This window comes from Pseudophryne corroboree, chromosome 8, assembly GCF_028390025.1.
Source record: "Pseudophryne corroboree isolate aPseCor3 chromosome 8, aPseCor3.hap2, whole genome shotgun sequence".
Classification (NCBI taxonomy): Eukaryota; Metazoa; Chordata; class Amphibia; order Anura; family Myobatrachidae; genus Pseudophryne; species Pseudophryne corroboree.
The window spans coordinates 96,634,410-96,661,009 of NC_086451.1; positions in this window are offsets into that span (position 1 = coordinate 96,634,410).

Here is a 26,600-nt window from a genome sequence, read left to right on the forward strand (position 1 = left end):
GGACCTGCTGGACACAGTCAGCTCAGCAGCACCGCAGACTGCTACAGTAAGCTACTATAGTAGTATGTATAAAGAAGAAAGAAAAAAAAAAACCACGGGTAGGTGGTATACAATATTATATATATATTATATACAATTATATATATATATATATTAAACTGGTGGTGACTGGTGGTCAGGTCACTGGTCACACTATCAGCAACTTGCAAGTAGTACTCCTAAGCAGACAATCACAATATATATTATACTGGTGGTCAGTGTGGTCACAATGGCAGTGTGGCACTCTGGCAGCAAAAGTGTGCACTGTACGTTATATGTACTCCTGAGTCCTGCTCTCAGACTCTAACTGCTCCCCACTGTCAGTGTCTCCCCCACAAGTCAGATAATATACAGTCACACTATCTATCACTTCAGCAAGTAACTAGTACTCCTCCTAATGCTCCCCAAAATTACTACTGTGTCTCTCTCTACTGTCTCACTCTCTTCTCTATAAACGGAGAGGACGCCAGCCACGTCCTCTCCCTATGAATCTCAATGCACGTGTGAAAATGGCGGCGACGCGCGGCTCCTTATATAGAATCCGAGTCTCGCGATAGAATCCGAGCCTCGCGAGAATCCGACAGCGGGATGATGACGTTCGGGCGCGCTCGGGTTAACCGAGCAAGGCGGGAAGATCCGAGTCGCTCGGCCCCGTGTAAAAAAACATGAAGTTCGGGCGGGTTCGGATTCCGAGGAACCGAACCCGCTCATCCCTACCACCTACCCGTGGTTTTTTTTTTTCTTTCTTTATACATACTACTATAGTAGCTTACTGTAGCAGTCTGCGGTGCTGCTGAGCTGACAGTGTCCAGCAGGTCCGTCATCAGTCATTACATAATAAATATATATACCTGTCCGGCTGCAGTACTAGTGATATTATATATATATATATATATATATTGATTTCATCTCATTATCATCCAGTCTATATTAGCAGCAGACACAGTACGGTAGTCCACGGCTGTAGCTACCTCTGTGTCGGCAGTCGCTCGTCCATCCATAATTGTATACCACCTACCCGTGGTTTTTTTTTTTTCTTTCTTCTTTATACATACTACTATAGTAGCTTACTGTAGCAGTCTGCGGTGCTGCTGAGCTGACAGTGTCCAGCAGGTCCGTCATCAGTCATTACATAATAAATATATCTACCTGTCCGGCTGCAGTACTAGTGTGATATAATATATATTGATTTCATCTCATTATCATCCAGTCTATATTAGCAGCAGACACAGTACGGTAGTCCACGGCTGTAGCTACCTCTGTGTCGGCAGTCGCTGGTCCATCCATAATTGTATACCACCTACCCGTGTTTTTTTTTTTCTTTCTTCTTTATACATACTACTATAGTAGCTTACTGTAGCAGTCTGCGGTGCTGCTGAGCTGACAGTGTCCAGCAGGTCCGTCATCAGTCATTACATAATAAATATATATACCTGTCCGGCTGCAGTACTAGTGATATTATATATATATATATATATTGATTTCATCTCATTATCATCCAGTCTATATTAGCAGCAGACACAGTACGGTAGTCCACGGCTGTAGCTACCTCTGTGTCGGCAGTCGCTCGTCCATCCATAATTGTATACCACCTACCAGTGGTTTTTTTTTCTTTCTTCTTTATACATACTACTATAGTAGCTTACTGTAGCAGTCTGCGGTGCTGCTGAGCTGACAGTGTCCAGCAGGTCCGTCATCAGTCATTACATAATAAATATATATACCTGTCCGGCTGCAGTACTAGTGATATTATATATATATATATATATATATATATATATATATATATATATTGATTTCATCTCATTATCATCCAGTCTATATTAGCAGCAGACACAGTACGGTAGTCCACGGCTGTAGCTACCTCTGTGTCGGCAGTCGCTCGTCCATCCATAATTGTATACCATCTACCCGTGGTTTTTTTTTTTCTTTCTTCTTTATACATACTACTATAGTAGCTTACTGTAGCAGTCTGCGGTGCTGCTGAGCTGACAGTGTCCAGCAGGTCCGTCATCAGTCATTACATAATAAATATATATACCTGTCCGGCTGCAGTACTAGTGATATTATATATATATATATTGATTTCATCTCATTATCATCCAGTCTATATTAGCAGCAGACACAGTACGGTAGTCCACGGCTGTAGCTACCTCTGTGTCGGCAGTCGCTCGTCCATCCATAAGTATACTAGTATCCATCCATCTCCATTGTTTACCTGAGGTGCCTTTTAGTTGTGCCTATTAAAATATGGAGAACAAAAATGTTGAGGTTCCAAAATTAGGGAAAGATCAAGATCCACTTCCACCTCGTGCTGAAGCTGCTGCCACTAGTCATGGCCGAGACGATGAAATGCCAGCAACGTCGTCTGCCAAGGCCGATGCCCAATGTCATAGTACAGAGCATGTAAAATCCAAAACACCAAATATCAGTAAAAAAAGGACTCCAAAATCTAAAATAAAATTGTCGGAGGAGAAGCGTAAACTTGCCAATATGCCATTTACCACACGGAGTGGCAAGGAACAGCTGAGGCCCTGGCCTATGTTCATGGCTAGTGGTTCAGCTTCACATGAGGATGGAAGCACTCAGCCTCTCGCTAGAAAACTGAAAAGACTCAAGCTGGCAAAAGCACCGCAAAGAACTGTGCGTTCTTCGAAATCCCAAATCAACAAGGAGAGTCCAATTGTGTCGGTTGCGATGCCTGACCTTCCCAACACTGGACGTGAAGAGCATGCGCCTTCCACCATTTGCACGCCCCCTGCAAGTGCTGGAAGGAGCACCCGCAGTCCTGTTCCTGATAGTCAGATTGAAGATGTCAGTGTTGAAGTACACCAGGATGAGGAGGATATGGGTGTTGCTGGCGCTGGGGAGGAAATTGACAAGGAGGATTCTGATGGTGAGGTGGTTTGTTTAAGTCAGGCACCCGGGGAGACACCTGTTGTCCGTGGGAGGAATAGGGCTGTTGACATGCCTGGTGAAAATACCAAAAAAATCAGCTCTTCGGTGTGGAAGTATTTCACCAGAAATGCAGACAACATTTGTCAAGCCGTGTGTTGCCTTTGTCAAGCTGTAATAAGTAGGGGTAAGGACGTTAACCACCTCGGAACATCCTCCCTTATACGTCACCTGCAGCGCATTCATAATAAGTCAGTGACAAGTTCAAAAACTTTGGGCGACAGCGGAAGCAGTCCACTGACCAGTAAATCCCTTCCTCTTGTAACCAAGCTCACGCAAACCACCCCACCAACTCCCTCAGTGTCAATTTCCTCCTTCCCCAGGAATGCCAATAGTCCTGCATGCCATGTCACTGGCAATTCTGACGAGTCCTCTCCTGCCTGGGATTCCTCCGATGCATCCTTGCGTGTAACGCCTACTGCTGCTGGCGCTGCTGTTGTTGCTGCTGGGAGTCGATGGTCATCCCAGAGGGGAAGTCGTAAGCCCACTTTTACTACTTCCACCAAGCAATTGACTGTCCAACAGTCCTTTGCGAGGAAGATTAAATATCACAGCAGTCATCCTGTTGCAAAGCGGATAACTGAGGCCTTGACAACTATGTTGGTGTTAGACGTGCGTCCGGTATCCGCCGTTAGTTCACAGGGAACTAGACAATTTATTGAGGCAGTGTGCCCCCGTTACCAAATACCATCTAGGTTCCACTTCTCTAGACAGGCGATACCGAAAATGTACACGGACGTCAGAAAAAGACTCACCAGTGTCCTAAAAAATGCAGTTGTACCCAATGTCCACTTAACCACGGACATGTGGACAAGTGGAGCAGGGCAGGGTCAGGACTATATGACTGTGACAGCCCACTGGGTAGATGTATGGACTCCCGCCGCAAGAACAGCAGCGGCGGCACCAGTAGCAGCATCTCGCAAACGCCAACTCTTTCCTAGGCAGGCTACGCTTTGTATCACCGGTTTCCAGAATACGCACACAGCTGAAAACCTCTTACGGCAACTGAGGAAGATCATCGCGGAATGGCTTACCCCAATTGGACTCTCCTGTGGATTTGTGGCATCGGACAACGCCAGCAATATTGTGTGTGCATTAAATATGGGCAAATTCCAGCACGTCCCATGTTTTGCACATACCTTGAATTTGGTGGTGCAGAATTTTTTAAAAAACGACAGGGGCGTGCAAGAGATGCTGTCGGTGGCCAGAAGAATTGCGGGACACTTTCGGCGTACAGGCACCACGTACAGAAGACTGGAGCACCACCAAAAACGCCTGAACCTGCCCTGCCATCATCTGAAGCAAGAAGTGGTAACGAGGTGGAATTCAACCCTCTATATGCTTCAGAGGTTGGAGGAGCAGCAAAAGGCCATTCAAGCCTATACAATTGAGCACGATATAGGAGGTGGAATGTACCTGTCTCAAGCGCAGTGGAGAATGATTTCAACGTTGTGCAAGGTTCTGCAACCTTTTGAACTTGCCACACGTGAAGTCAGTTTAGACACTGCCAGCCTGAGTCAGGTCATTCCCCTCATCAGGCTTTTGCAGAAGAAGCTGGAGGCATTGAAGGAGGAGCTAAAAGGGAGCGATTCCGCTAGGCATGTGGGACTTGTGGATGGAGCCCTTAATTCGCTTAACAAGGATTCACGGGTGGTCAATCTGTTGAAATCAGAGCACTACATTTTGGCCACCGTGCTCGATCCTAGATTTAAAACCTACCTTGGATCTCTCTTTCCGGCAGACACAAGTCTGCTGGGGTTCAAAGACCTGCTGGTGAGAAAATTGTCAAGTCAAGCGGAACGCGACCTGTCAACATCTCCTCCTTCACATTCTCCCGCAACTGGGGGTGCGAGGAAAAGGCTCAGAATTCCGAGCCCACCCGCTGGCGGTGATGCAGGGCAGTCTGGAGCGACTGCTGATGCTGACATCTGGTCCGGACTGAAGGACCTGACAACGATTACGGACATGTCGTCTACTGTCACTGCATATGATTCTCTCACCATTGAAAGAATGGTGGAGGATTATATGAGTGACCGCATCCAAGTAGGCACGTCAGACAGTCCGTACTTATACTGGCAGGAAAAAGAGGCAATTTGGAGGCCCTTGCACAAACTGGCTTTATTCTACCTAAGTTGCCCTCCCACAAGTGTGTACTCAGAAAGAGTGTTTAGTGCCGCCGCTCACCTTGTCAGCAATCTGCGTACGAGGTTACTTCCAGAAAATGTGGAGAAGATGATGTTCATTAAAATGAATTATAATCAATTCCTCCGTGGAGACATTGACCAGCAGCAATTGCCTCCACAAAGTACACAGGGAGCTGAGATGGTGGATTCCAGTGGGGACGAATTGATAATCTGTGAGGAGCGGGATGTACACGGTGATATATCGGAGGATGATGATGAGGTGGACATCTTGCCTCTGTAGAGCCAGTTTGTGCAAGGAGAGATTAATTGCTTCTTTTTCGGTGGGGGTCCAAACCAACCCGTCATTTCAGTCACAGTCGTGTGGCAGACCCTGTCACTGAAATGATGGGTTGGTTAAAGTGTGCATGTCCTGTTTATACAACATAAGGGTGGGTGGGAGGGCCCAAGGACAATTCCATCTTGCACCTCTTTTTTCTTTCATTTTTATTTGCGTCATGTGCTGTTTGGGGAGTGTTTTTTGGAAGGGCCATCCTGCGTGACACTGCAGTGCCACTCCTTGATGGGCCAGGTGTTTGTGTCGGCCACTAGGGTCGCTTAGCTTACTCACACAGCTACCTCATTGCGCCTCTTTTTTTCTTCTTTGCGTCATGTGCTGTTTGGGGAGTGTTTTTTGGAAGGGCCATCCTGCGTGACACTGCAGTGCCACTCCTAGATGGGCCAGGTGTTTGTGTCGGCCACTAGGGTCGCTTATCTTACTCACACAGCTACCTCATTGCGCCTCTTTTTTTCTTCTTTGCGTCATGTGCTGTTTGGGGAGTGTTTTTTGGAAGGGCCATCCTGCGTGACACTGCAGTGCCACTCCTAGATGGGCCCGGTGTTTGTGTCGGCCACTAGGGTCGCTTAGCTTAGTCATCCAGCGACCTCGGTGCAAATTTTAGGACTAAAAATAATATTGTGAGGTGTGAGGTATTCAGAATAGACTGAAAATGAGTGGAAATTATGGTTTTTGAGGTTAATAATACTTTGGGATCAAAATGACCCCCAAATTCTATGATTTAAGCTGTTTTTTAGGGTTTTTTGAAAAAAACACCCGAATCCAAAACACACCCGAATCCGACAAAAAAAATTCGGTGAGGTTTTGCCAAAACGCGGTCGAACCCAAAACACGGCCGCGGAACCGAACCCAAAACCAAAACACAAAACCCGAAAAATTTCAAGTGCACATCCCTAGTTATGAGTGCCTACTGTGACCTTGAGCTTACAGAACCCACTTGCCCTGTGCTTTACCTATAACAGCCCTCTTTCCCGAAACAACAATCATTCACCGGCACTCTGCGGCCACCAGAGCTTCAACTCTAAGCAGTGAAAGCTCAAGATCCCGGATACATATTTTAATGGGAACAGGACACCTCAGAAACTACTAAAATGATATATAGAAAACAGCATGCCAGAACTTCAGTATAGCACAGGCAATCTTTACTGTAGTGTAGAGTATGCTTGCCAGTTTTTTAAAAATCACTATGAATAGTTTGCTGGACAATTCTCTGAAACAATAAATATTTTCCACAATAGAAAATTGGTAAGAAATAACAGGTTATCTGCATGCATAAGTAAATGCCTTGTAGAGAAATACTGTACAGTTCTTTCCAGTAGCACAAATATGTATGTCGGCAGTAGATATTTGCAAACAGCTAATGGGTTTCCCGAACAGGACTAGTAATCTGCACAGCAGCAAGCTATTGAATAGATCTTCAGAATACTCCATAATAATTGCACTATAATGAAATGTCATACAGTTCTTTTCAATAGGCACAAATCATTAGCACTGTAGCAAGATATTTAGCAAAAATCCAGGTTAGCTACATCATAGAGAAAATAGGATTTTAATTACCTACCGGTAAATCCTTTTCTCGTAGTCCGTAGAGGATGCTGGGGTCCATATTAGTACCATGGGGTATAGATGGTCCACCAGGAGCCATTGGTACTTTAAGAGTTTAACAGTGTGGGCTGGCTCCTCCCTCTATTCCCCTCCTACCAGACTCAGTCTAGAAACTTTGCCAGGGGAGACGACATACTTTGAGAGAAGGAAATACACAGACTGTGGCGAAATTCATACCAGCTCACACAAGGCAAATCCGGCCAACATGCCGGAAAACTCAGCAACAGCTGAAACAGTACTGAAACAGTAAATAATGCAGAACTTACCTAGGAACCAGGCAGTACTGAACCAAACAACCATTGCAGGATAAAGAAGCGCTAGGCGGGCGCCCAGCATCCTCTACGGACTACGAGAAAAGGATTTACCGGTAGGTAATTAAAATCCTATTTTCTCTTACGTCCTAGAGGATGCTGGAGTCCATATTAATACCATGGGGATGTACCAAATCTCCCAGAATGAGAGGGAGAGCGCGCAGGCTCCTGCAGAACTGCTTGACCAAACTTGAGGTCATCAGAGGCCAAAGTATCGAACTTGTAAAACTTAGCAAACGTGTTCGATCCAGACCAAGTAGCTGCTCGGCAAAGCTGTACAGCCGAGACACCCCGGGCAGCCACCCAGGAAGAACCCACTTTACGAGTAGAGTGGGCCTTAACAGATATTGGACACGGCAATCCTGCCGTAGAATATGCATGCTGGATGGTGAACCTGATCCAGCGGGAAATTGACTGCTTAGAAACAGGACACCCAATTTTCTTGGGATCATAGAGGACAAACAGAGAGTCAGATTTTCTGTGACGTGCCGTCCTCTTCATATAAATCTTCAAAGCCTTCACTACATCCAAGGCCTTTGAATCAATTGAGGAGTCAGTAGCCACTGGCACCACAATAGGTTGGTTGATATGAAAAGCTGACACAACCTTTGGAAGGAACTGTTGACAAGTCCTGAGTTCCACCCTATCTTCATGGAAGACCAGACAGGAACTTTTACAGGACAATGCCCCCAATTTCGACACACGTCGAGCCAAGGCCAACAAAGTTACCGCCTTCCACGTGAGAAACTTGATTTCAGCCTCCTGTAGATTTCAGCCTCAAACCAATCCGATTGCAGGTAATGTAACACCACATCAAGACCCCAGGGTGCCGTTGGCGCCACAGAGGGAGGCTGGATGTGCAGAACCCCTTTCAAAAAGGTCTGAACCTTAGGGAGGACAGCCAATTGTTTCTGGAAGAAAATGGACAAAGCTGAGATCTGGACCTTGATGGAGCCCAATCTCAGGCCCATATCCACACCTACTTGCAGGAAAAGGAGAAAACGTCAAAGTTGAAACTCCAAGACACATATTTTTTCCAAATTCGAAGGTAATGTTTAGACGTTACCCCCTTCCTAGCCTGTATCAGGGTAGGAATAACCTCGCTCGGAATACCCTTCCGAGCTAAGATCTGGTGCTCAACCGCCATGCCGTCAAACATAGCCATGGTAAGTCTTGATAAGCGAACGGCCCCTGCAGTAGAAGATCCTCCCGAAGAGGTAGGGGCCTTGGATCTTCCAGCAGTAGACCCAGAAGATCCGCGTACCAAGCACTCCTTGGCCAGTCTGGAGCAATGAGGATTGCCAGAACTTTTGTTTTTTTTACAAGTTGTAGAACTCTTGGAATTAGAGAAGTGGAGGGAATACATACACTGACGTGAACACGCACGGCATTACTAGTGCGTCCACCGCCACTACCGGTGGGTCCCTCGATCTGGAACAGTACATCCGCAGCTTCTTGTTGAGGCGGGAGGCCATCATGTCTATGTGAGGAACCCCCAACCAACCGGTTACCTCCTCGAACACCTCCGGGTGGAGGCCCCACTCTCCTGGATGAAGATCGTGTCTGCTGAGGAAGTCCGCTTCCCAGTTGTCTACTCCCGGAATGAAGATTGCTGACATCACTACAGCATGCCTTTCTGCCCAGAGGAGGAATTTTGACATTGCAGCCCTGCTCTTCGTTCCGCCTTGTCGGTTTATGTAGGCCACTGTGGTTACGTTGTCCGACTGCATCTGAACAGCCCAATCCTGCAGAAGGTGTGCTGCTTGAAGAAGGCCGTTGTATACATCTCTTCTCTCCAGGATGTTTATCGGAAGAAGGGACTCCTGACTCAACCACCTTCCTTGGAAGGTCCCCCCTTGAGCGACTGCACCCCAACCTCTTAGACTTGCATCCGTGGTTAGAAGGATCCAGTCCTGAACTCCGAACCTTTGGCCCTCCAGAAGGTGTGGTAATTGTAGCCACCAGAGGAGCGAAATCCTGGCTTTCGGAGACAGATGTATCCTCTGGTGCATGTGTAGGTGAGATCCCGACCACTGGTCCAAGAAATCCAGTTGAAAGGATCGAGCATGAAACCGTCCGTACTGCTGAGCCTCGTAGGAGGCAACCATCTTTCCCAGAAGGCGGATGCATTGATGAACCGACACCCTGGCAGGCTTCAAGATATCCCGGGCCATGGTTTGAATCACCAACGCTTTCTCCACCAGTAGAAACACCCTCTGCACCTCCGTGTCGAGGATCAACCCCTTGTCGGCTACAGATGAGACTTTGGAAGGTTCAGAATCCAACCGTGCTCCTTGAGCAGATGCGTCGTGAGAGCAATGGATCTTAACAACTTCTCCTTGGACGATGCCTTGATCAGCAGATCGTCCAGATATGGAATTATGTTCACCCCCTGCATACGGAGGAGAACCATCATCTCTGCCATCACCTTGGGGAAGACTCTTGGTGCCGTGGAGAGACCGAACGGCAGTGCCTTAAACTGATAGTGATCGTCCAACAGTGCAAACCTGAGATGAGCCTGATGCGGCGACCAAATGGGAATGTGGAGGTATGCATCCTTGATGTCCAGGACACCAGGAACTCCCCTTCCATCAGTCCTGAGATAACTCCCCTTAGAGACTCCATCTTGAATTTGAAGTCCCTGAGATAAGGGTTCAAAGATTTCAAGTTCAGAATTGGCCTTACTGAACCATCCAGCTTCGGAACCACAAAAAAGTTCGAATAGTAACCTTTGGTCAACTGATGAGGTGGAACTGGAACAATGACCTCGGACACTATAAATTTTCAGATAGCGTCCAGTAGAATAGCTCTGTCTGCCGGCAAAGCCGGCAAGACTTATTTGAAGAATCTGTGAGGTGGGAGAGTTTGAAACTCCAGCCTGTACCCCCGGGACACAATATCCTATATCCAGGAAACCAGGCCAGACGACACCCAGACGTGGCTGAAATGCCGGAGTCTTGCTCCCACCTGACCTTCCTCCAGGTTTTGCGGTCCACCGTCATGCTGAGGACTTTGAGGTACCAGAAGCAGGCTTCTGGTCCGGGGAACCTGTGGGAGCAGGCTTTTTGGATTTGGCACGACCACCTCTAAAGAAGGTGTGAGAGGGCTTGTTCTTTCTAGGCCTAGTGGGCCAAAAGGACTGTGACGTGTTGGGAGGAAAAGGCTTCTTCGTAGCCGGTGCAGCTGAGGGGAGAAAAGGAGACTTACCCGCGGTTGCCATGGCAATCCACGCATCCAGCGCCTCCCCAAACAGAGCCTGACCTGTATAGAGTAGGCTCTCCACACTTTTCCTGGATTCCTCGTCCGCAGACCATTGGCACAGCCAAAGACCCCTGCAAGCCGAGACGGACATGCAGGAGATCCCCGCAGCCATGGAACCCAGATCCTTCATGGATTCTACCAGGAACCCTGTAGAAACCTGTATGTTACGTAAAAATAAATCAACGTCACCTTTATCCATCGTAGTTAAGTTATCCTGCAGAGTGATTGACCACTTTGCTATAGCTTTTGAAATCCATGCACAGGCAATAGCAGGCCGCAGTATAGCCCCTGAAGCCGTGTATATGGATTTGAGCGTAGCATCCACTTTGCGATCTGCCGGGTCTTTCAATACGGTAGATCCCGGGACTGGTAAGACCACCTGTTTTGACAGCCTAGAGACAGAGGCATCAACTATAGGCGGGGACTCACACTTTTTTCTATCATCTTCCGGGAAGGGAAAAGCAACCAGAACCCTTTTAGGGATCTGGAATTTTTTCTCCGGGTTTTCACAGGCTTTTTCAAATATAGCATTTAATTCCTTAGATGCCGGGAAGGTGAGAGGGGCTTTCTTACTGTCTGTGAAAAAGGCCTCCTCAACCTGCTCAGGAGGTGTGTCAGAAATATGTAACACATCCTGCATGGCCTCAATCATCAACTGCACCCCCTTAGCAAGTGATGCCATCCCCCTCGACACATTCCCATCACCATCTGCAGTGTCAGAATCTGTATCCGTGTCATCCTGCATAATTTGGGCAAGAGCACGTTTGTGAGAATGTACCGCAGGGGCCCCCGAGGGAGCAGTATCGGACCATACTGCCATAGAGGACTGCAATACCTGAGTTGCATGCTCAATCCTTGCAACCCTTTCATAAATCTGAGAAATAGCCCCCCTAAGAGAGGCTAACCACTCCGGTTCTCCAGCTGGGATCTGCGCTACAACAGTGCAATCCTGATTACATGGGATGGGATCTTCCTGAGAAGATAAATCCTCTGCAGAGTCTCTAGACATGTTTGCTTGTACACCCCACATACACACAGGGTACAGGGCAGACAGAGTTTCCCCCCCAAGAATGGCAGAGAGACACAGAGATTGGAGACAACCCACACACAGCGCTATATAGGTATAGGGAGACCCTTAACCAGCGCTGACTGTTTCCCTTAATAAGTGACACAGTCTTAACACAGCCTCCCCTCCCTTCTACAACCCCCTGGTACCGTACAGATAGCTGGAGGTGCTCTGGAGGGACTGCTCTTCCACTGGCAGCGTGTCTGCAGGCAGGAAAATGGCGCTGAACGCTGCTGGATCAGCTCTGAGGAGAAGCTCTGCCCCTTTAATGGCGCTGTCTTCCCGCTCTTCCAAGATTTTACTGGCCTGAGGATTGTGTGCTGGCTGAGGTCCGCAGACCCCGACAGGCTTTCTGGTCAGTGTAGGGTTAAGGCGCCAGCTCAGGGCGCCCTTCACAGTGCCGCACCAAGTACCGCTGAGCCCCCCCCCCCCCGGAGCGCAGTTAGTACTGCGCTCCTACCATGTAGCCTCCATCTTCACATCGGCTCCCTGCTTGTTAGGGAGCCGATAACTCACTCGCCACATTTCAGCTCTGTAAGGGGGTGGTGGCATGCTGCTGGGGTGAGCGTTCCTCCCCTGCGGCGGGGAGTGATCTATCCCCTCTGGAGCTCAGTGTCCAGTCAGCGGAGACAGTGGCTCAGACCCCGCAGGGCGGACACTGCTCCCCACCTCTGTCCCTCGTTGCAGCCAGCAGCCTCCCTGTAAAATAACTCTAACAAACTCTAAAATAAAGTTTTCTAAAGAAGCTCTGTAGAGCTCCCCAAGCTGTGACCGGCTCCTCCGGGCACATTTTCTAAACTGAGTCTGGTAGGAGAGGCATAGAGGGAAGAGCCAGCCCACACTGTTAAACTCTTATAGTGCCAATGGCTCCTGGTGGACCCGTCTATACCCCATGGTACTAATATGGACCCCAGCATCCTCTAGGACGTAAGAGAAATATCAGCAGGTAACAGGCTTCCAAATGATAAAGGCAGATGAACTTTGCTGAGCAGCTCAGATCAGGAATCCATGTATGCATCAGGATAAGACAGGATCAGACTGATTACAACCCACAACAGTGAACAAGGAGACTCCCTATAAGGGCTGAACATCCAATTAGCAACAAAGAATCAAAACAAGATTCTAACTCCAGCTGCAGTACAAAGCATAGCACAATGTGACTAGTCTAATACCCCTTTTCCATCTGACGATGCGGGTCGCAGCCGGGAGCCTGACACGGTGGTAAATCAAGATAAGGAGACATACCGTAGCTGCCGAACTCTGGATGAGTGACTATCATATGGCTGTGGTCATCACTTAAAAACACAATTTTTGTTGGTGTACTAATTCTAATACGTCCCAGCATACTGCAAATCCTGATTAGGGAATGGTAGGCTAACCCCCAGAAATCAGAACTGTTCCACAATAACTGGAACAGTTGGGAGCATGTAGTATGGGGACCCTAAAGTGTGTTTTTTCATCAAAAATATATTGCATGTAAATGTATATATCTACTAAACTAAATTAAGAATGTCTCTTCTACACAGCAGTAGTTTTTCTTCTTACTGTAATCCAGAAGAGAAATACTGTTGACAGTTTGTCCTTACCTTACATAACCCTAATTTAAAATGTCTTGCTGCTTCCCAATAATGTTCTGTGTGTTTTTCTTGAGACCCCATGTAGAAAAGCATTAATTATTTCTGTTTCTCCACCATAACATGTCTGACAGCTGAACTGAGAGATGAAATCTTACATTGAGATCATTGAAATCTATGTAAAGAGGTTAGTATAGTGCACACAACCAAGATGATCGCAACGGTATGGGGGTTAGCGTCCATTGCCGTGGGATATACACATAAAGATCAATGGTTTCTATTAGAGATGTATGCAGACCTCCGTTTTTTGGTTTTGGTTCTCAATCATCATCTTGTTTTGGTTTTGCAAAACCACCATCAATTGTTTTGGGTTAAATTTTCGATTGGGTTTTGAATCTTGGTTTCTTTATAAATGATAAAAACAGCTAAAATCGTGTAACTTGGACCTGTTTTTGTCCCTACAGTATTTTTAACATCAATAACATTAATTTCCAGTCATTTCCAGTAAATTTGCCCACCTCACCATATACTCTCTCTGAAATCATGAGCGAGGGACTTGCATACAACCAAAACCCCAGATTCAGTTTTTAAATCCGAGATTCAAACTCAAGGGAATACCCAACTCTGGACCCGGTCAACCTGGTTCCTCAAAATTTATCTGAGCTGGGACTCTGTTCTACATGGATTCACAAAGTTCACAAAGTGTGTTTGGTTTTCAACAAAACTGAATCGCTCATCTATAGTTTCTATGGAGTCTATTCATCATCCCTTAATTTCTACAAAAGTAGGTGAAAATTAACATTTTCACCTATGTTTGTAGAAATAAAGGTTCAGGGCCATTCATGAAAAATGGAACACAGGAGATATCACAGATACTGTATCTCCTGGTTACAATTCTCTTCTGACAATTTCCACAGTCCCCATACTTTAAGGCCCATACACATTAGACGATGTCGCTCTGTAAGCGACATCGTCTAACGTTTCCCCCTCCCGGGCCGGCCGGTCGGCGGCCGCCTGTACGCACTGAGCGATATGACCGCTCATATCGCTCAGTGACGTCACGCCCCCGCCAGCCCTGCATGAAGGTCGTGGACGACAGTCCACATCCTTCATGCATGCCTGACCGACAGCGACGATCGTTGCCGACCCGTGGGGCCGCGCATCGGTCGTCGCTGGCGGCATACACACTTAAGGCCCATACACATTAGACGATGTCGCTCTGTGAGCAACATCGTCTAACGTTTCCCCCTCCCGGGCCGGCCGGTCGGCGGCAGCCTGTACGCACTGAGCGATATGACAGCTCATATCGCTCAGTGACGTCACGCCCCCGCCAGCCCTGCATGAAGGTCGTGGACGACAGTCCACATCCTTCATGCATGCCCTACCGACAGCGACGATCGTTGCCGACCCGCGGGGCCGCGCATCGGTCGTCGCTGGCGGCATACACACTTAACGATAAAATGAGCGATGTCGCTCAAGGAGGGGGAAAATGAGCGACGTCGCTCATTATATCGTTAAGTGTGTATGGACCTTTAACGATATAATGAGAGACGTTGCTCAAGGAGGGGGAAAATGAGCGACGTCGCTCATTATATCGTTAAGTGTGTATGGACCTTTAAGGCCCATACACATTAGACGATGTCGCTCTGTGAGTCAGCAGGTCCCACACCAGACTCCCCAGTATCTGGGCAGATTTTTTTAAATTACTGCCGGATCTGGGGGCGGGCCCTATGTGAGTGACAGCTCGACCGCCGGTGCCAGTACCGCATGAGGTCCATGGTGCATGTGCGGCTGTGAAAACTATCTGAATAGGAGAGCAACACGTGAGTATTCCTAAACTTCCGAAAAGCTGACTCCGCTAAAAGAGCAGCTTTGCAGAAGTGATACTGTAAAGGGAGGCATGATTAATGCCTCTAAAATCATCTTTGAACCTGCAGCAAGTGCAAAACATACTTATCACTACTAGTGATAATTATGGGGGACATTTACTAAGCAGTGACAAGAGCTGAGAAGTGAGCCAGTGGAGACGTTGCCCCATCAACCAATCAGCAGCTCTGTATAATTCTACAGTATGCAAATTATAGATGTTACTTCAGTGCTGATTGGTTGCCATGGCCAACTTCTCCACTGGCTTACTTCTGTTCGTGTCGTCATGGACATAGTAATTGTGACAGTGTTTTTTTTTAATATTTTGTTGTTAGATGAAATTTTGGGTGATCACATGTTGAAAAGAACAGTCACCTTTGTAAAATCTGCAAAGTGCATGGATGGGATAAAGAGGTGTGATCATTATAGATAATGTATATGGGTGGGACCTGGTTTAGTCTGTACTATAGCCTTATGGGGACCAGAGGATCAGGCAAGCATCAGAGCAATACACGTTTTGCCAATAAAATCCAACATGTTTGAAAAATGTAATTTGCCAAATTCAACCCAAAAATTATCAGAGTCTGCAAATCAGGGATTTTTAGCATGCTGTTACGGGGAATCGGCCTGTAGAAGTATGGCCCCCATAAGGTATGCTTGTCTACTTTTTCTTCCTCTAAATAAAATAATGTAAGGATCATGACAACCTCTCCTATTGCTGTGCAATGGCATTACGCAAATCTATAATGACGTGATTTGCACATTGCGCCATCTCTAACCAACCACTTAACTAGTGAAGTGGTCAGGAACCAGGTAGTTAATCTCTTCTGTCTAAAGAACTTCTAGCTCTTCTGAAGAAGAAAAAAATATGTCCCAAGATGGATTGATTATTTAATCAGAATTATTAGGCTATAAATGCTGCGATATACTCCTTTAAACAAAAATGTTATAACCTAAATGCAAAAACCTTCTTTCTAATTTTCCATCATTTCCTTTGCTAGGCCCATTGTATGTGGGTCTGGCCAGGGGCGCCTTAAGAGAGGAGGAGGCCCGTGTGCTGCCTCCTCCATTCGGGCTCCCTCCTCTCTGCCGGCAGCGCTGGAGAATTTGAGCACTAAAGGGCTCAGACTCTACTACGCAGATCACCGTGAAAATGGTGCGGCGGCCATTTTCTTAGTGATTTCTCAACTGCGCATGCGCAGAACACCATGAAACTGGCCGCTGTGCCATTTTCACGGTGATTCCATAGTGCTGCTGATGTTGGCACTGGACTCCGGAGGTGTACGTATTAAAAAAATGGGTGCAGTGTGTTCTCAAGGGGCCACCTCTGGATTCAGGGGTCCGTTTGCACCGCACACACTTCACCATTATAGATACGCCAGTGGGTCTTGCAGACTATATAATTAAGTTCCGATGCTCTTGTTCAATACCCTGACAGATATTACAGTAAAGGAGTCTTATTCTAGTCTAAAAGTGGCTCAATGCAGGTCTTTCCTTCCTAGAGATTTCGGGAAGATATTTTTGCCCTTTTGTAAAGAATGAGCAGCCTACTTACCAATACATAGTTGGTTTGTACCCCACTAACCTGCCTATTGATTAAAAAGCAGATACAGTATACTGTAGCAATGAATTTCTATTGAAAGTCTATAGTTAGAAACATAGAAACATAGAATTTGACGGCAGATAAGAACCACTTGGCCCATCTAGTCTGCCCCTTTTTTATTTTATCCTTTAGGCAATCTCAACCCTTTTTTAACCTTGATTCTTTGTAAGGATATTCATATGCCTGTCCCAAGCATGTTTAAATTGCCCTACAGTCTTAGCCTCTACCACCTCTGATGGGAGGCTATTCCACTTATCCACTACCCTTTCTGTGAAGTAATTTTTCCTTAAATTTCCCCTGAACCTCCCCCCCTCCAGTCTCAATGTATGCCCTCGAGTTCTAATGCTTCTTTTCCTTTGAAGAATGTTTCCCTCCTGAACTTTGTTAAGACCCTTTATATATTTGAAAGTTTCTATCATGTCTCCCCTTTCCCTTCTCTCCTCCAAACTATACATGTTAAGATCTTTTAGCCTTTCCGGGTAAGTTTTGTGATGTAGGCCATGCACCATTTTAGTTGCCCTTCTTTGTACACTCTCTAATGTATTTATATCCTTCTGGAGATAGGGTCTCCAGAACTGGACACAGTATTCCAAATGGGGCCTTACCAATGACCGATACAGTGGCATTATCACTTCTTTTTTCCTGCTACTGATTCCTCTCCCTATGCAACCAAGCATCTGACTTGCCTTTCTCATTGCTTTGTTGCATTGCTTTCCTGCCTTCAAGTCACTTGAAATAGTGACTCCTAAATCTCTTTCCTCCTCAGTAGTTTCCATTATAGTACCCTTGATACTATACTTAGCCTTTGGGTTTTTGAGACCCAAGTGCATGATTTTGCATTTTTTAGCATTAAACTGTAGTTGCCACGTTCTTGACCATTTCTCAAGCCTACCTAGGTCATCAATCATTTGTTTGACCCCTCCCGGTGTGTCTACCCTGTTGCATATCTTTGTATCATCTGCAAAAAGGCATATCTTCCCTTCAATACCATCTGCAATGTCACCAACAAAGATATTAAAGAGAACTGGACCAAGTACAGATCCCTGGGGTACTCCACTGGTAACATTTCCCTCCATAGATTGCACTCCATTAACTACAACTGTCTGTTTCCTATCCTGCAACCAGGTTCTTATCCATTTCACTAATTTATAATCCACCCCCAGGCTTTCAAGTTTATTTAGCAGTCTGTGATGTGGGACAGTGTCAAATGCCTTACTAAAGTCTAGATATGCTACATCTACAGCTCCCCCTTGATCTATTATTTTCATCACAGAGTCAAAAAAGTCAATAAGATTTGTTTGGCATGATCTCCCACCAGTAAATCCATGCTGTTTTGGATCCTGTAAGTTGTTTGATTTAAGATATTCCACTACTCTTTCTTTTAATAGTTTTTCCATTACTTTCCCTACTACTGATGTAAGGCTTACTGGTCTGTAGTTACTTGCTTCTTCCTTGCTTCCACTTTTGTGCAGTGGAACTACATTTGCTCTTTTCCAGTCCTCTGGAATATCACCTGTATTTAGTGACTGGTTAAATAATTCTGTTAAAGGTGTATCCAGGACATCTTTTAGCTCTTTGAGTATCCTTGGGTGTATTCCATCTGGTCCCATTGATTTATCCACTTTTAGTTTTGAAAGTTCTGTTAGGACCTTCTCCTCTGTAAATGTATTTTCATCTACCTTATTTTTATGAATGTCCTTGCAATTTAACTGTGGCCCCATCCCTTCTTCTGTAGTAAATACTGAGCAAAAATAATTATTTAGGTGATCTGCTATTGCCTTGTCTCCCTCCACCAAATGCCCACTCTCTGTCTTAAGTCTTATTATTCCTCCATTTGATTTTCTCCTTTCACTTATATACTTAAAAAAAGTTTTGCCCCCTTTATCTACTGACTGGGCCATTTTCTCCTCAGCTTCTGCCTTTGCACGTCTGATCACTTTCTTAGCATCCTTCCGTCTGTCCAGATACTCCTCTTTGTCGTTATTATTTTGAGTCTGTTTGTATTTCCTAAAAGCCATCTTTTTTGCTTTCACACTAGTTGATACTACTTTTGTGAACCACACTGGCTTCCTTTTCCTGGTGCTTTTCCTAACCATTTTAATACAAAGGTCTGTTACACTTAGTAATGCACTTTTAATTTTTTTCCACCTCTCCTGCACCCCTTCCAAGTTCCTCCAGTCTGCCAATGAATCACTTAAACATCTCCCCATTTTTGCAAAGTCTGCATTTCTAAAATCCAACACCTTTGTTTTTGTGTGAGAGGAGTTGGATCCTGTCTTTATACTAAACCATACTGCTTGATGATCACTGGATCCCAGGTGCTCACCCACATATATATCAGATATTCTATCACCATTTGTAAGAATTAGATCTAATATTGAGTCTTTGCGAGTGGGCTCCCTCACCAATTGCTTGAGAGATGCTCCCTGTAAGGAATGTATAAATTTGCCACTTGTAGCTGAACTTGCAAAAGACCCCTCCCAATTTACATCAGGTAAATTAAAGTCTCCCATGATTATGACTTCTCCCTTAAAAGCCATTTTAGAGATGTCCAACAATAGGTTCCTGTCCAAATCCTGCCCCTGGCCTGGTGGTCTATAGATCACCCCAATGCGAATAATGTCCTTCTTCCCAGTTTCTATGGTGACCCAAAGGGCCTCAGTTTTGGCTTCAATATTTTGTATTAAAGTGGCATTTATGCTTTTTTTCACATACATTGCTACCCCTCCTCCTATTCTTCCTATTCTATCTTTCCTAAATAAATTGTATCCTGGTATAGTTAAGTCCCAGTCATGATTCTCATTGCACCAAGACTCTGTAATAGCCACAAAATCCAGGTTATCCCTTGTCATTATCGCAATTAGCTCTGGAATTTTGTCTCCTAAGCTCCTAGCATTTGCAGACATAGCTTTAAAAAATGTTTCTGTGCATTTGTTAGTAGTAGCCATGTCCAGAGCGTACAAAATAAATGACAAGTTTAAAGTTGAAATTACCTGTTTGGGGATGTTGCTCAGTATTTGTTTTCTTTTACTAATCAGTAATCATACTCTGTCCTTTACACCATGACTATACCTTACTAAATATAAAGACATAGTACACCTGACCACAATGGGTTAATGTTCAAAAGAGGTAATCACCAGTTAGTATGCAATACTAAACTGTTTCACTGAGCAACTTCCCCACACATGCAATGACATTTTCAAGAAATCATTACATAAAGAAACATACATAAGTTTGCATAAGAGAGAACTGTAGTGAGCAGATTGGGGATGCCTTTTCCTAGGTTTTGTAAAAACGGATGATATGCATAAGATGAATTACATACTTTTGAGCATTAAGGCAGTCCTTTTGTGGTAGTGTTGGTGTGTTGATGTTTTCCTTCTGGTTTTCTTCGGTTTAACGCAGGTATAACGCTATTTTTATAATAACACTTTTATGTCAGCACTTCTATGAAAGCACTGCCAGCCGACGTCTATCCAGCCGTATACTAGACTTCAAATAGGAACAATATCCATGTGAATGCAATGATTGCAAACGCCACCCAAGACCATCCCCCTTTAAACTAAGGCCATAAATTAGCTTAGAAAAACAGACATTACATGCCAATAAGGCAGCCAACTATATCTCTACAAAGAGAAAAACATACAAGAAAAAATACAAAAAAACCCGTATTCAATATACCTAGACTATTCAAACATGAAATTCATTTGGCATAATCAGCAAATGCAGTACAACTTGCTGGGATGTGTAGTTCAACGAATCATACCTAGACTATTCAAACAGTTATACTATTAATCAATAAAATATCTCACTGCGTGATACTGCACATACATGACCCAGTTAGCGAGGTTGCACATGTGAAGTGGAACTGAAATTCCAGATTTGGGAGTCCAGTTCCACTAATAAAAATAAATAAGACTGTTAACAATATTTTAAAGAGTAATTATTTTGAAACGATATCCCAATGAAAAGGTGCTTTATTCAATTAATAAATAATTTTTTAATTCTTAATTTCTCTAACGTCCTAAGTGGATGCTGGGGACTCCGTCAGGACCATGGGGAATAGCGGCTCCGCAGGAGACAGGGCACAAAAGTAAAAGCTTTAGGATCAGGTGGTGTGCACTTGCTCCTCCCCCTATGACCCTCCTCCAAGCCTCAGTTAGATTTTTGTGCCCGGCCGAGAAGGGTGCAATCTAGGTGGCTCTCCTAAAGAGCTGCTTAGAGTAAAAGTTTTGTTAGGTTTTTTATTTTCAGTGAGTCCTGCTGGCAACAGGCTCACTGCTACGAGGGACTTAGGGGAGAGAAGTGAACTCACCTGCGTGCAGGATGGATTGGCTTCTTAGGCTACTGGACACCATTAGCTCCAGAGGGAGTCGGAACACAGGTCTCATCCTGGGGTTCGTCCCGGAGCCGTGCCGCCGACCCCCCTTGCAGATGCCGAAGATTGAAGAGGTCCAGAAACAGGCGGCAGAAGACTTTTCAGTCTTCATAAGGTAGCGCACAGCACTGCAGCTGTGCGCCATTGTTGTCAGCACACTTCACACAGCGGTCACTGAGGGTGCAGGGCGCTGGGGGGGCGCCCTGGGCAGCAATGATAGTACCTTATTCTGGCTAAAAATACATCACATATAGCCCCTGGGGGCTATATGGATGTATTTAACCCCTGCCAGGTCTCAGAAAAACGGGAGAAGAAGCCCACCGAAAAGGGGGCGGGGCCTATTCTCCTCAGCACACAGCGCCATTTTCCCTCACAGAAATGCTGGTGGGAAGGCTCCCAGGCTCTCCCCTGCACTGCACTACAGAAACAGGGTTAAAACAGAGAGGGGGGGCATTTATTTGGCGATATGTATATATATATATTAAAATGCTATAAGGGAAAAACACTTATATAAAGGTTGTCCCTGTATAATTATAGCGTTTTTGGTGTGTGCTGGCAAACTCTCCCTCTGTCTCCCCAAAGGGCTAGTGGGGTCCTGTCCTCTATCAGAGCATTCCCTGTGTGTGTGCTGTGTGTCGGTACGTGTGTGTCTAAATGTATGAGGACGATGTTGGTGAGGAGGCGGAGCAATTGCCTGAAATGGTGATGTCACTCTCTAGGGAGTCGACACCGGAATGGTTGGCTTATTTAAGGAATTACGTGATAATGTCAACACGCTGCAAGGTCGGTTGACGACATGAGACGGCCGGCAAACAAATTAGTACCTGTCCAGGCGTCTCAAACACCGTCAGGGGCTGTAAAACGCTCATTTACCTCAGTCGGTCGACACAGACACAGACACGGACACTGACTCCAGTGTCGACGGTGAAGAAACAAACGTATTTTCCTTTAGAGCCACACGTTACATGTTAAGGGCAATGAAGGAGGTGTTACATATTTCTGATACTACAAGTACCACAAAGAAGGGTATTATGTGGGGTGTGAAAAAACTATCTGTAGTTTTTCCTGAATCAGATAAATTAAATGAAAAGTGTGATGATGAGTGGGTTTCCCCCGATAAAAAATTATTGGCGGTATACCTTTTCCCGCCAGAAACACCCTTTAGGGTGGATAAGGCGCTCACACGCTTATCAAAACAAGTGGCGGTACCGTCTCCAGATAGGGCCGCCCTCAAGGAGCCAGCTGAGAGGCTGGAAAATATCCTAAAAAGGTATATACACACATACTGGTGTTATACTGCGACCAGAGATCGCCTCAACCTGGATGTGCAGCGCTGGGGTGGCTTGGTCGGATTCCCTGACTGAAAATATTGATACCCTTGACAGGGACAGTATTTTATTGACTATAGAGCATTTAAAGGATGCATTTCTATATATGCGAGATGCACAGAGGGATATTTGCACTCTGGCATCAAGAGTAAGTGCGATGTCCATATCTGCCAGAAGATGTTTATGGACACGACAGTGGTCAGGTGATGCAGATTCCAAACGGCACATGGAAGTATTGCAGTATAAAGGGGAGGAGTTATTTGGGGTCGGTCCATCGGACCTGGTGGCCACGGCAACAGCTGGAAAATCCACCTTTTTTACCCCAAGTCACATCTCAGCAGAAAAAGACACCGTCTTTTCAGCCTCAGTCCTTTCGTCCCCATAAGGGCAAGCGGGCAAAAGGCCAGTCATATCTGCCCAGGGATAGAGGAAAGGGAAGAAGACTGCAGCAGGCAGCCCATTCCCAGGAACAGAGCCCTCCACCGCTTCTACTAAGTCCTCAGCATGACGCTGGGGCCGTACAAGCGGACTCAGGTGCGGTGGGGGGTCGTCTCAAGAGTTTCAGCGCGTAGTGGGCTCACTCGCAAGTGGACCCCTGGATCCTACAAGTAGTATCCCAGGGGTATAGATTGGAAATTCGAGACGTCTCCCCCTCGTAGGCTCCTGATGTCTGTTTTACCAACGTCTTCCTCCGACAGGGAGGCAGTATTGAAAACAATTCACAAGCTGTATTCCCAGCAGGTGATAATCAAAGTACCCCTCCTACAACAAGAAAAGGGGTATTATTCCACACTATATTGTGGTACGGAAGCCGGACGGCTCGGTGAGACCTATTCTAAATGGATAATCTTTGAACACTTACATACAAAGGTTCAAATCAAGATGGAGTCACTCAGAGCAGTGATAGCGAACCAATAGGGTGTCCCTGGACATCAAGGTTGCTTACCTCCATGTCCCAAATTGCCCTTCTCACCAAGGGTACCTCAGGTTCGTGGTACGGAACTGTCACTATCAGTTTCAGACGCTGCCGTTTGGATTGTCCACGGCACCCCGGGTCTTTACCAAAGTAATGGCCGAAATGATGATTCTTCTTCAAAGAAAAGGCATCTTAATTATCCCTTACTTGGACGATCTCCTGATAAGGGCAAGGTCCAGAGAACAGTTGGAAGTCGGAGTAGCACTATCTCAAGTAGTTCTACGACACCACGGGTGGATTTTAAATATCCAAAATCGCAGCCGTTTCCGACGACACGTCTGCTGTTCCTAGGGATGGTTCTGGACACAGTCCAGAAAAAGGTGTTTCTCCCGGAGGAGAAAGCCAGGGAGTTATCCGAGCTAGTCAGGAACCTCCTAAAACCAGGAAAAGTGTCAGTGCATCATTGCACAAGAGTCCTGGGAAAAATGGTGGCTTATTACGAAGTGATTCCATTCGGCAGATTCCACGCAAGAACTTTTCAGTGGGATCTGCTGGACAAATGGTCCGGATCGCATCTTCAGATGCATCAGCGGATAACCATATCTCCAAGGACAAGGGTGTCTCTCCTGTGGTGGTTACAGAGTGCTCATCTTCTAGAGGGCCGCAGATTCGGCATTCAGGATTGGATGCTGGTGACCACGGAGGCCAGCCTGAGAGGCTGGGGAGCAGTCACACAAGGAAAAAATTTCCAGGGAGTGTGATCAAGTCTGGAGACTTTTCTCCACATAAATATACTGGAGCTAAGGGCAATTTACAATGCTCTAAGCTTAGCAAGACCTCTGCTTCAAGTCAGCCGGTATTGATCCAGTGGGACAACAACACGGCAGTCGCCCACGTAAACAGACAGGGCGGCACAAGAAGCAGGAGGGCAATGGCAGAAACTGCAAGGATTTTTCGCTGGGCGGAAAATCATGTGATAGCACTGTCAGCAGTGTTCATTCCGGGAGTGGACAACTGGGAAGCAGACTTCCTCAGCACAACCTCCACCCGGGAGAGTGGGGACTTCATCGGGAAGTCTTCCACATGATTGTGAACCGTTGGGAAAGACCAAAGGTGGACATGATGGCGTCCCGCCTGAACAAAAAACTGGACAAGTATTGCGCCAGGTCATAAGACCCTCAGGCAATAGCTGTGGACGTTCTGGTAACACCGTGGGTGTACCAGTCGGTGTATGTCTTACCTCCTCTGCTTCTCATACCCAAGGTATTGAGAATTATAAGACGTAGAGGAGTAAGAACTATACTCGTGGCTCCGGATTGGCCAAGAAGGACTTGGTACCCGGAACTTCAAGAGATGCTCACAGAGGACTCATGGCCTCTGCCGCTAAGAAGGGACTTGCTTCAGCAAGTACCATGTCTGTTCCAAGACTTACTGCGGCTGCGTTTGACGGCATGGCGGTTGAACGCCGGATCCTAAGGGAAAAAGGCATTCCGGAAGAGGTCATTCCTACCCTGGTCAAAGCCAGGAAGGAGGTGACCGCACAACATTATCACCACATGTGGCGAAAATATGTTGCGTGGTGTGAGGCCAGGAAGGCCCCACGAAGAAATTTCAACTCGGTCGTTTCCTGCATTTCCTGCAAACAGGAGTGTCTATGGGCCTCAAATTGGGGTCCACTAAGGTTCAAATTTCGGCCCTGTCGATTTTCTTCCAGAAAGAATTGGCTTCAGTTCCTGAAGTCCAGAAGTTTGTCAAGGGAGTACTGCATATACAACCCCCTTTTGTGCCTCCAGTGGCACTGTGGGATCTCAACGTAGTTCTGGGATTCCTCAAATCACATTGGTTTAAACCGCTCAAATCTGTGGATTTGAAATATTTCACAGGGAAAGTGACCATGCGGTTGGCCCTGGCCTCGGCCAGGCGAGGGTCAGAATTGGCGGCGTTTGTCTCACAAAAGCCCATATCTGATTGTCCATTCGGACAGGGCAGAGCTGCGGACTCGTCCCCAGTTTCTCCCTAAGGTGGTGTCAGTGTTTCACCTGAACCAGCTTATTGTGGTACCTGCGGCTACTAGGGACTTGGAGGACTCCAAGTTGCTAGATGTTGTCAGGGCCCTAAAAATATAGTTTCCAGGACGACTGGAGTCAGGAAAACTGACTTGCTGTTATCCGGTATGCACCCAACAAACTGGGTGCTCTTGCTTCTAAGCAGATGATTGCTAGTTGGATGTGTAGTACAATTCAGCTTGCACATTCTGTGGCAGGCCTGCCACAGCCAAAATATGTAAATGCCCATTTCACAAGGAAGGTGGGCTCATCTTGGGCGGCTGCCCGAGGGCTCTCGGCTTTACAACTTTGCCGAGCTGATACTTGGTCAGGGGCACACCCTGACTGAGGAGGACCTGGAGTTCTCTCATTCGGTGCTGCAGAGTCATCCGCACTCTCCCGCCCGTTTGGGAGCTTTGGTATAATCCCCATGGTCCTGACGGAGTCCCCAGCATCCACTTAGGACGTTAGAGAAAATAAGAATTTACTTACCGATAATTCTATTTCTCGTAGTCCGTAGTGGATGCTGGGCGCCCATCCCAAGTGCGGATTGTCTGCAATACTTGTACATAGTTATTGTTACAAAAATCGGGTTATTATTGTTGTGAGCCATCTTTTCAGAGGCTCCGCTGTTATCATGCTGTTAACTGGGTTCAGATCACAGGTTGTACAGTGTGATTGGTGTGGCTGGTATGAGTCTTACCCGGGATTCAAAATCCTTCCTTATTGTGTACGCTCGTCCGGGCACAGTGTCCTAACTGAGGCTTGGAGGAGGGTCATAGGGGGAGGAGCCAGTGCACACCACCTGATCCTAAAGCTTTTACTTTTGTGCCCTGTCTCCTGCGGAGCCGCTATTCCCCATGGTCCTGACGGAGTCCCCAGCATCCACTACGGACTACGAGAAATAGAATTATCGGTAAGTAAATTCTTATTTTTGCTCTTATTGCCATCCTAAAATGGAAATACTAGAAATGTAAATGTACCGAAGCTATTTCTGGAGAAATCTTACCATCTGTGAAGGTTATTTCTGATAGCAGTACTCTCCACATTAATCCCATGATTTGTAGGAAGATAAGACTTTTCGCCATTTCATAAATAATCCCGTAACACAGAGTTTCCCAGGCTCCACTATTATAGTTCAGGCTTTAAGGGTAGCCATGCTGGAGCACTGGTGA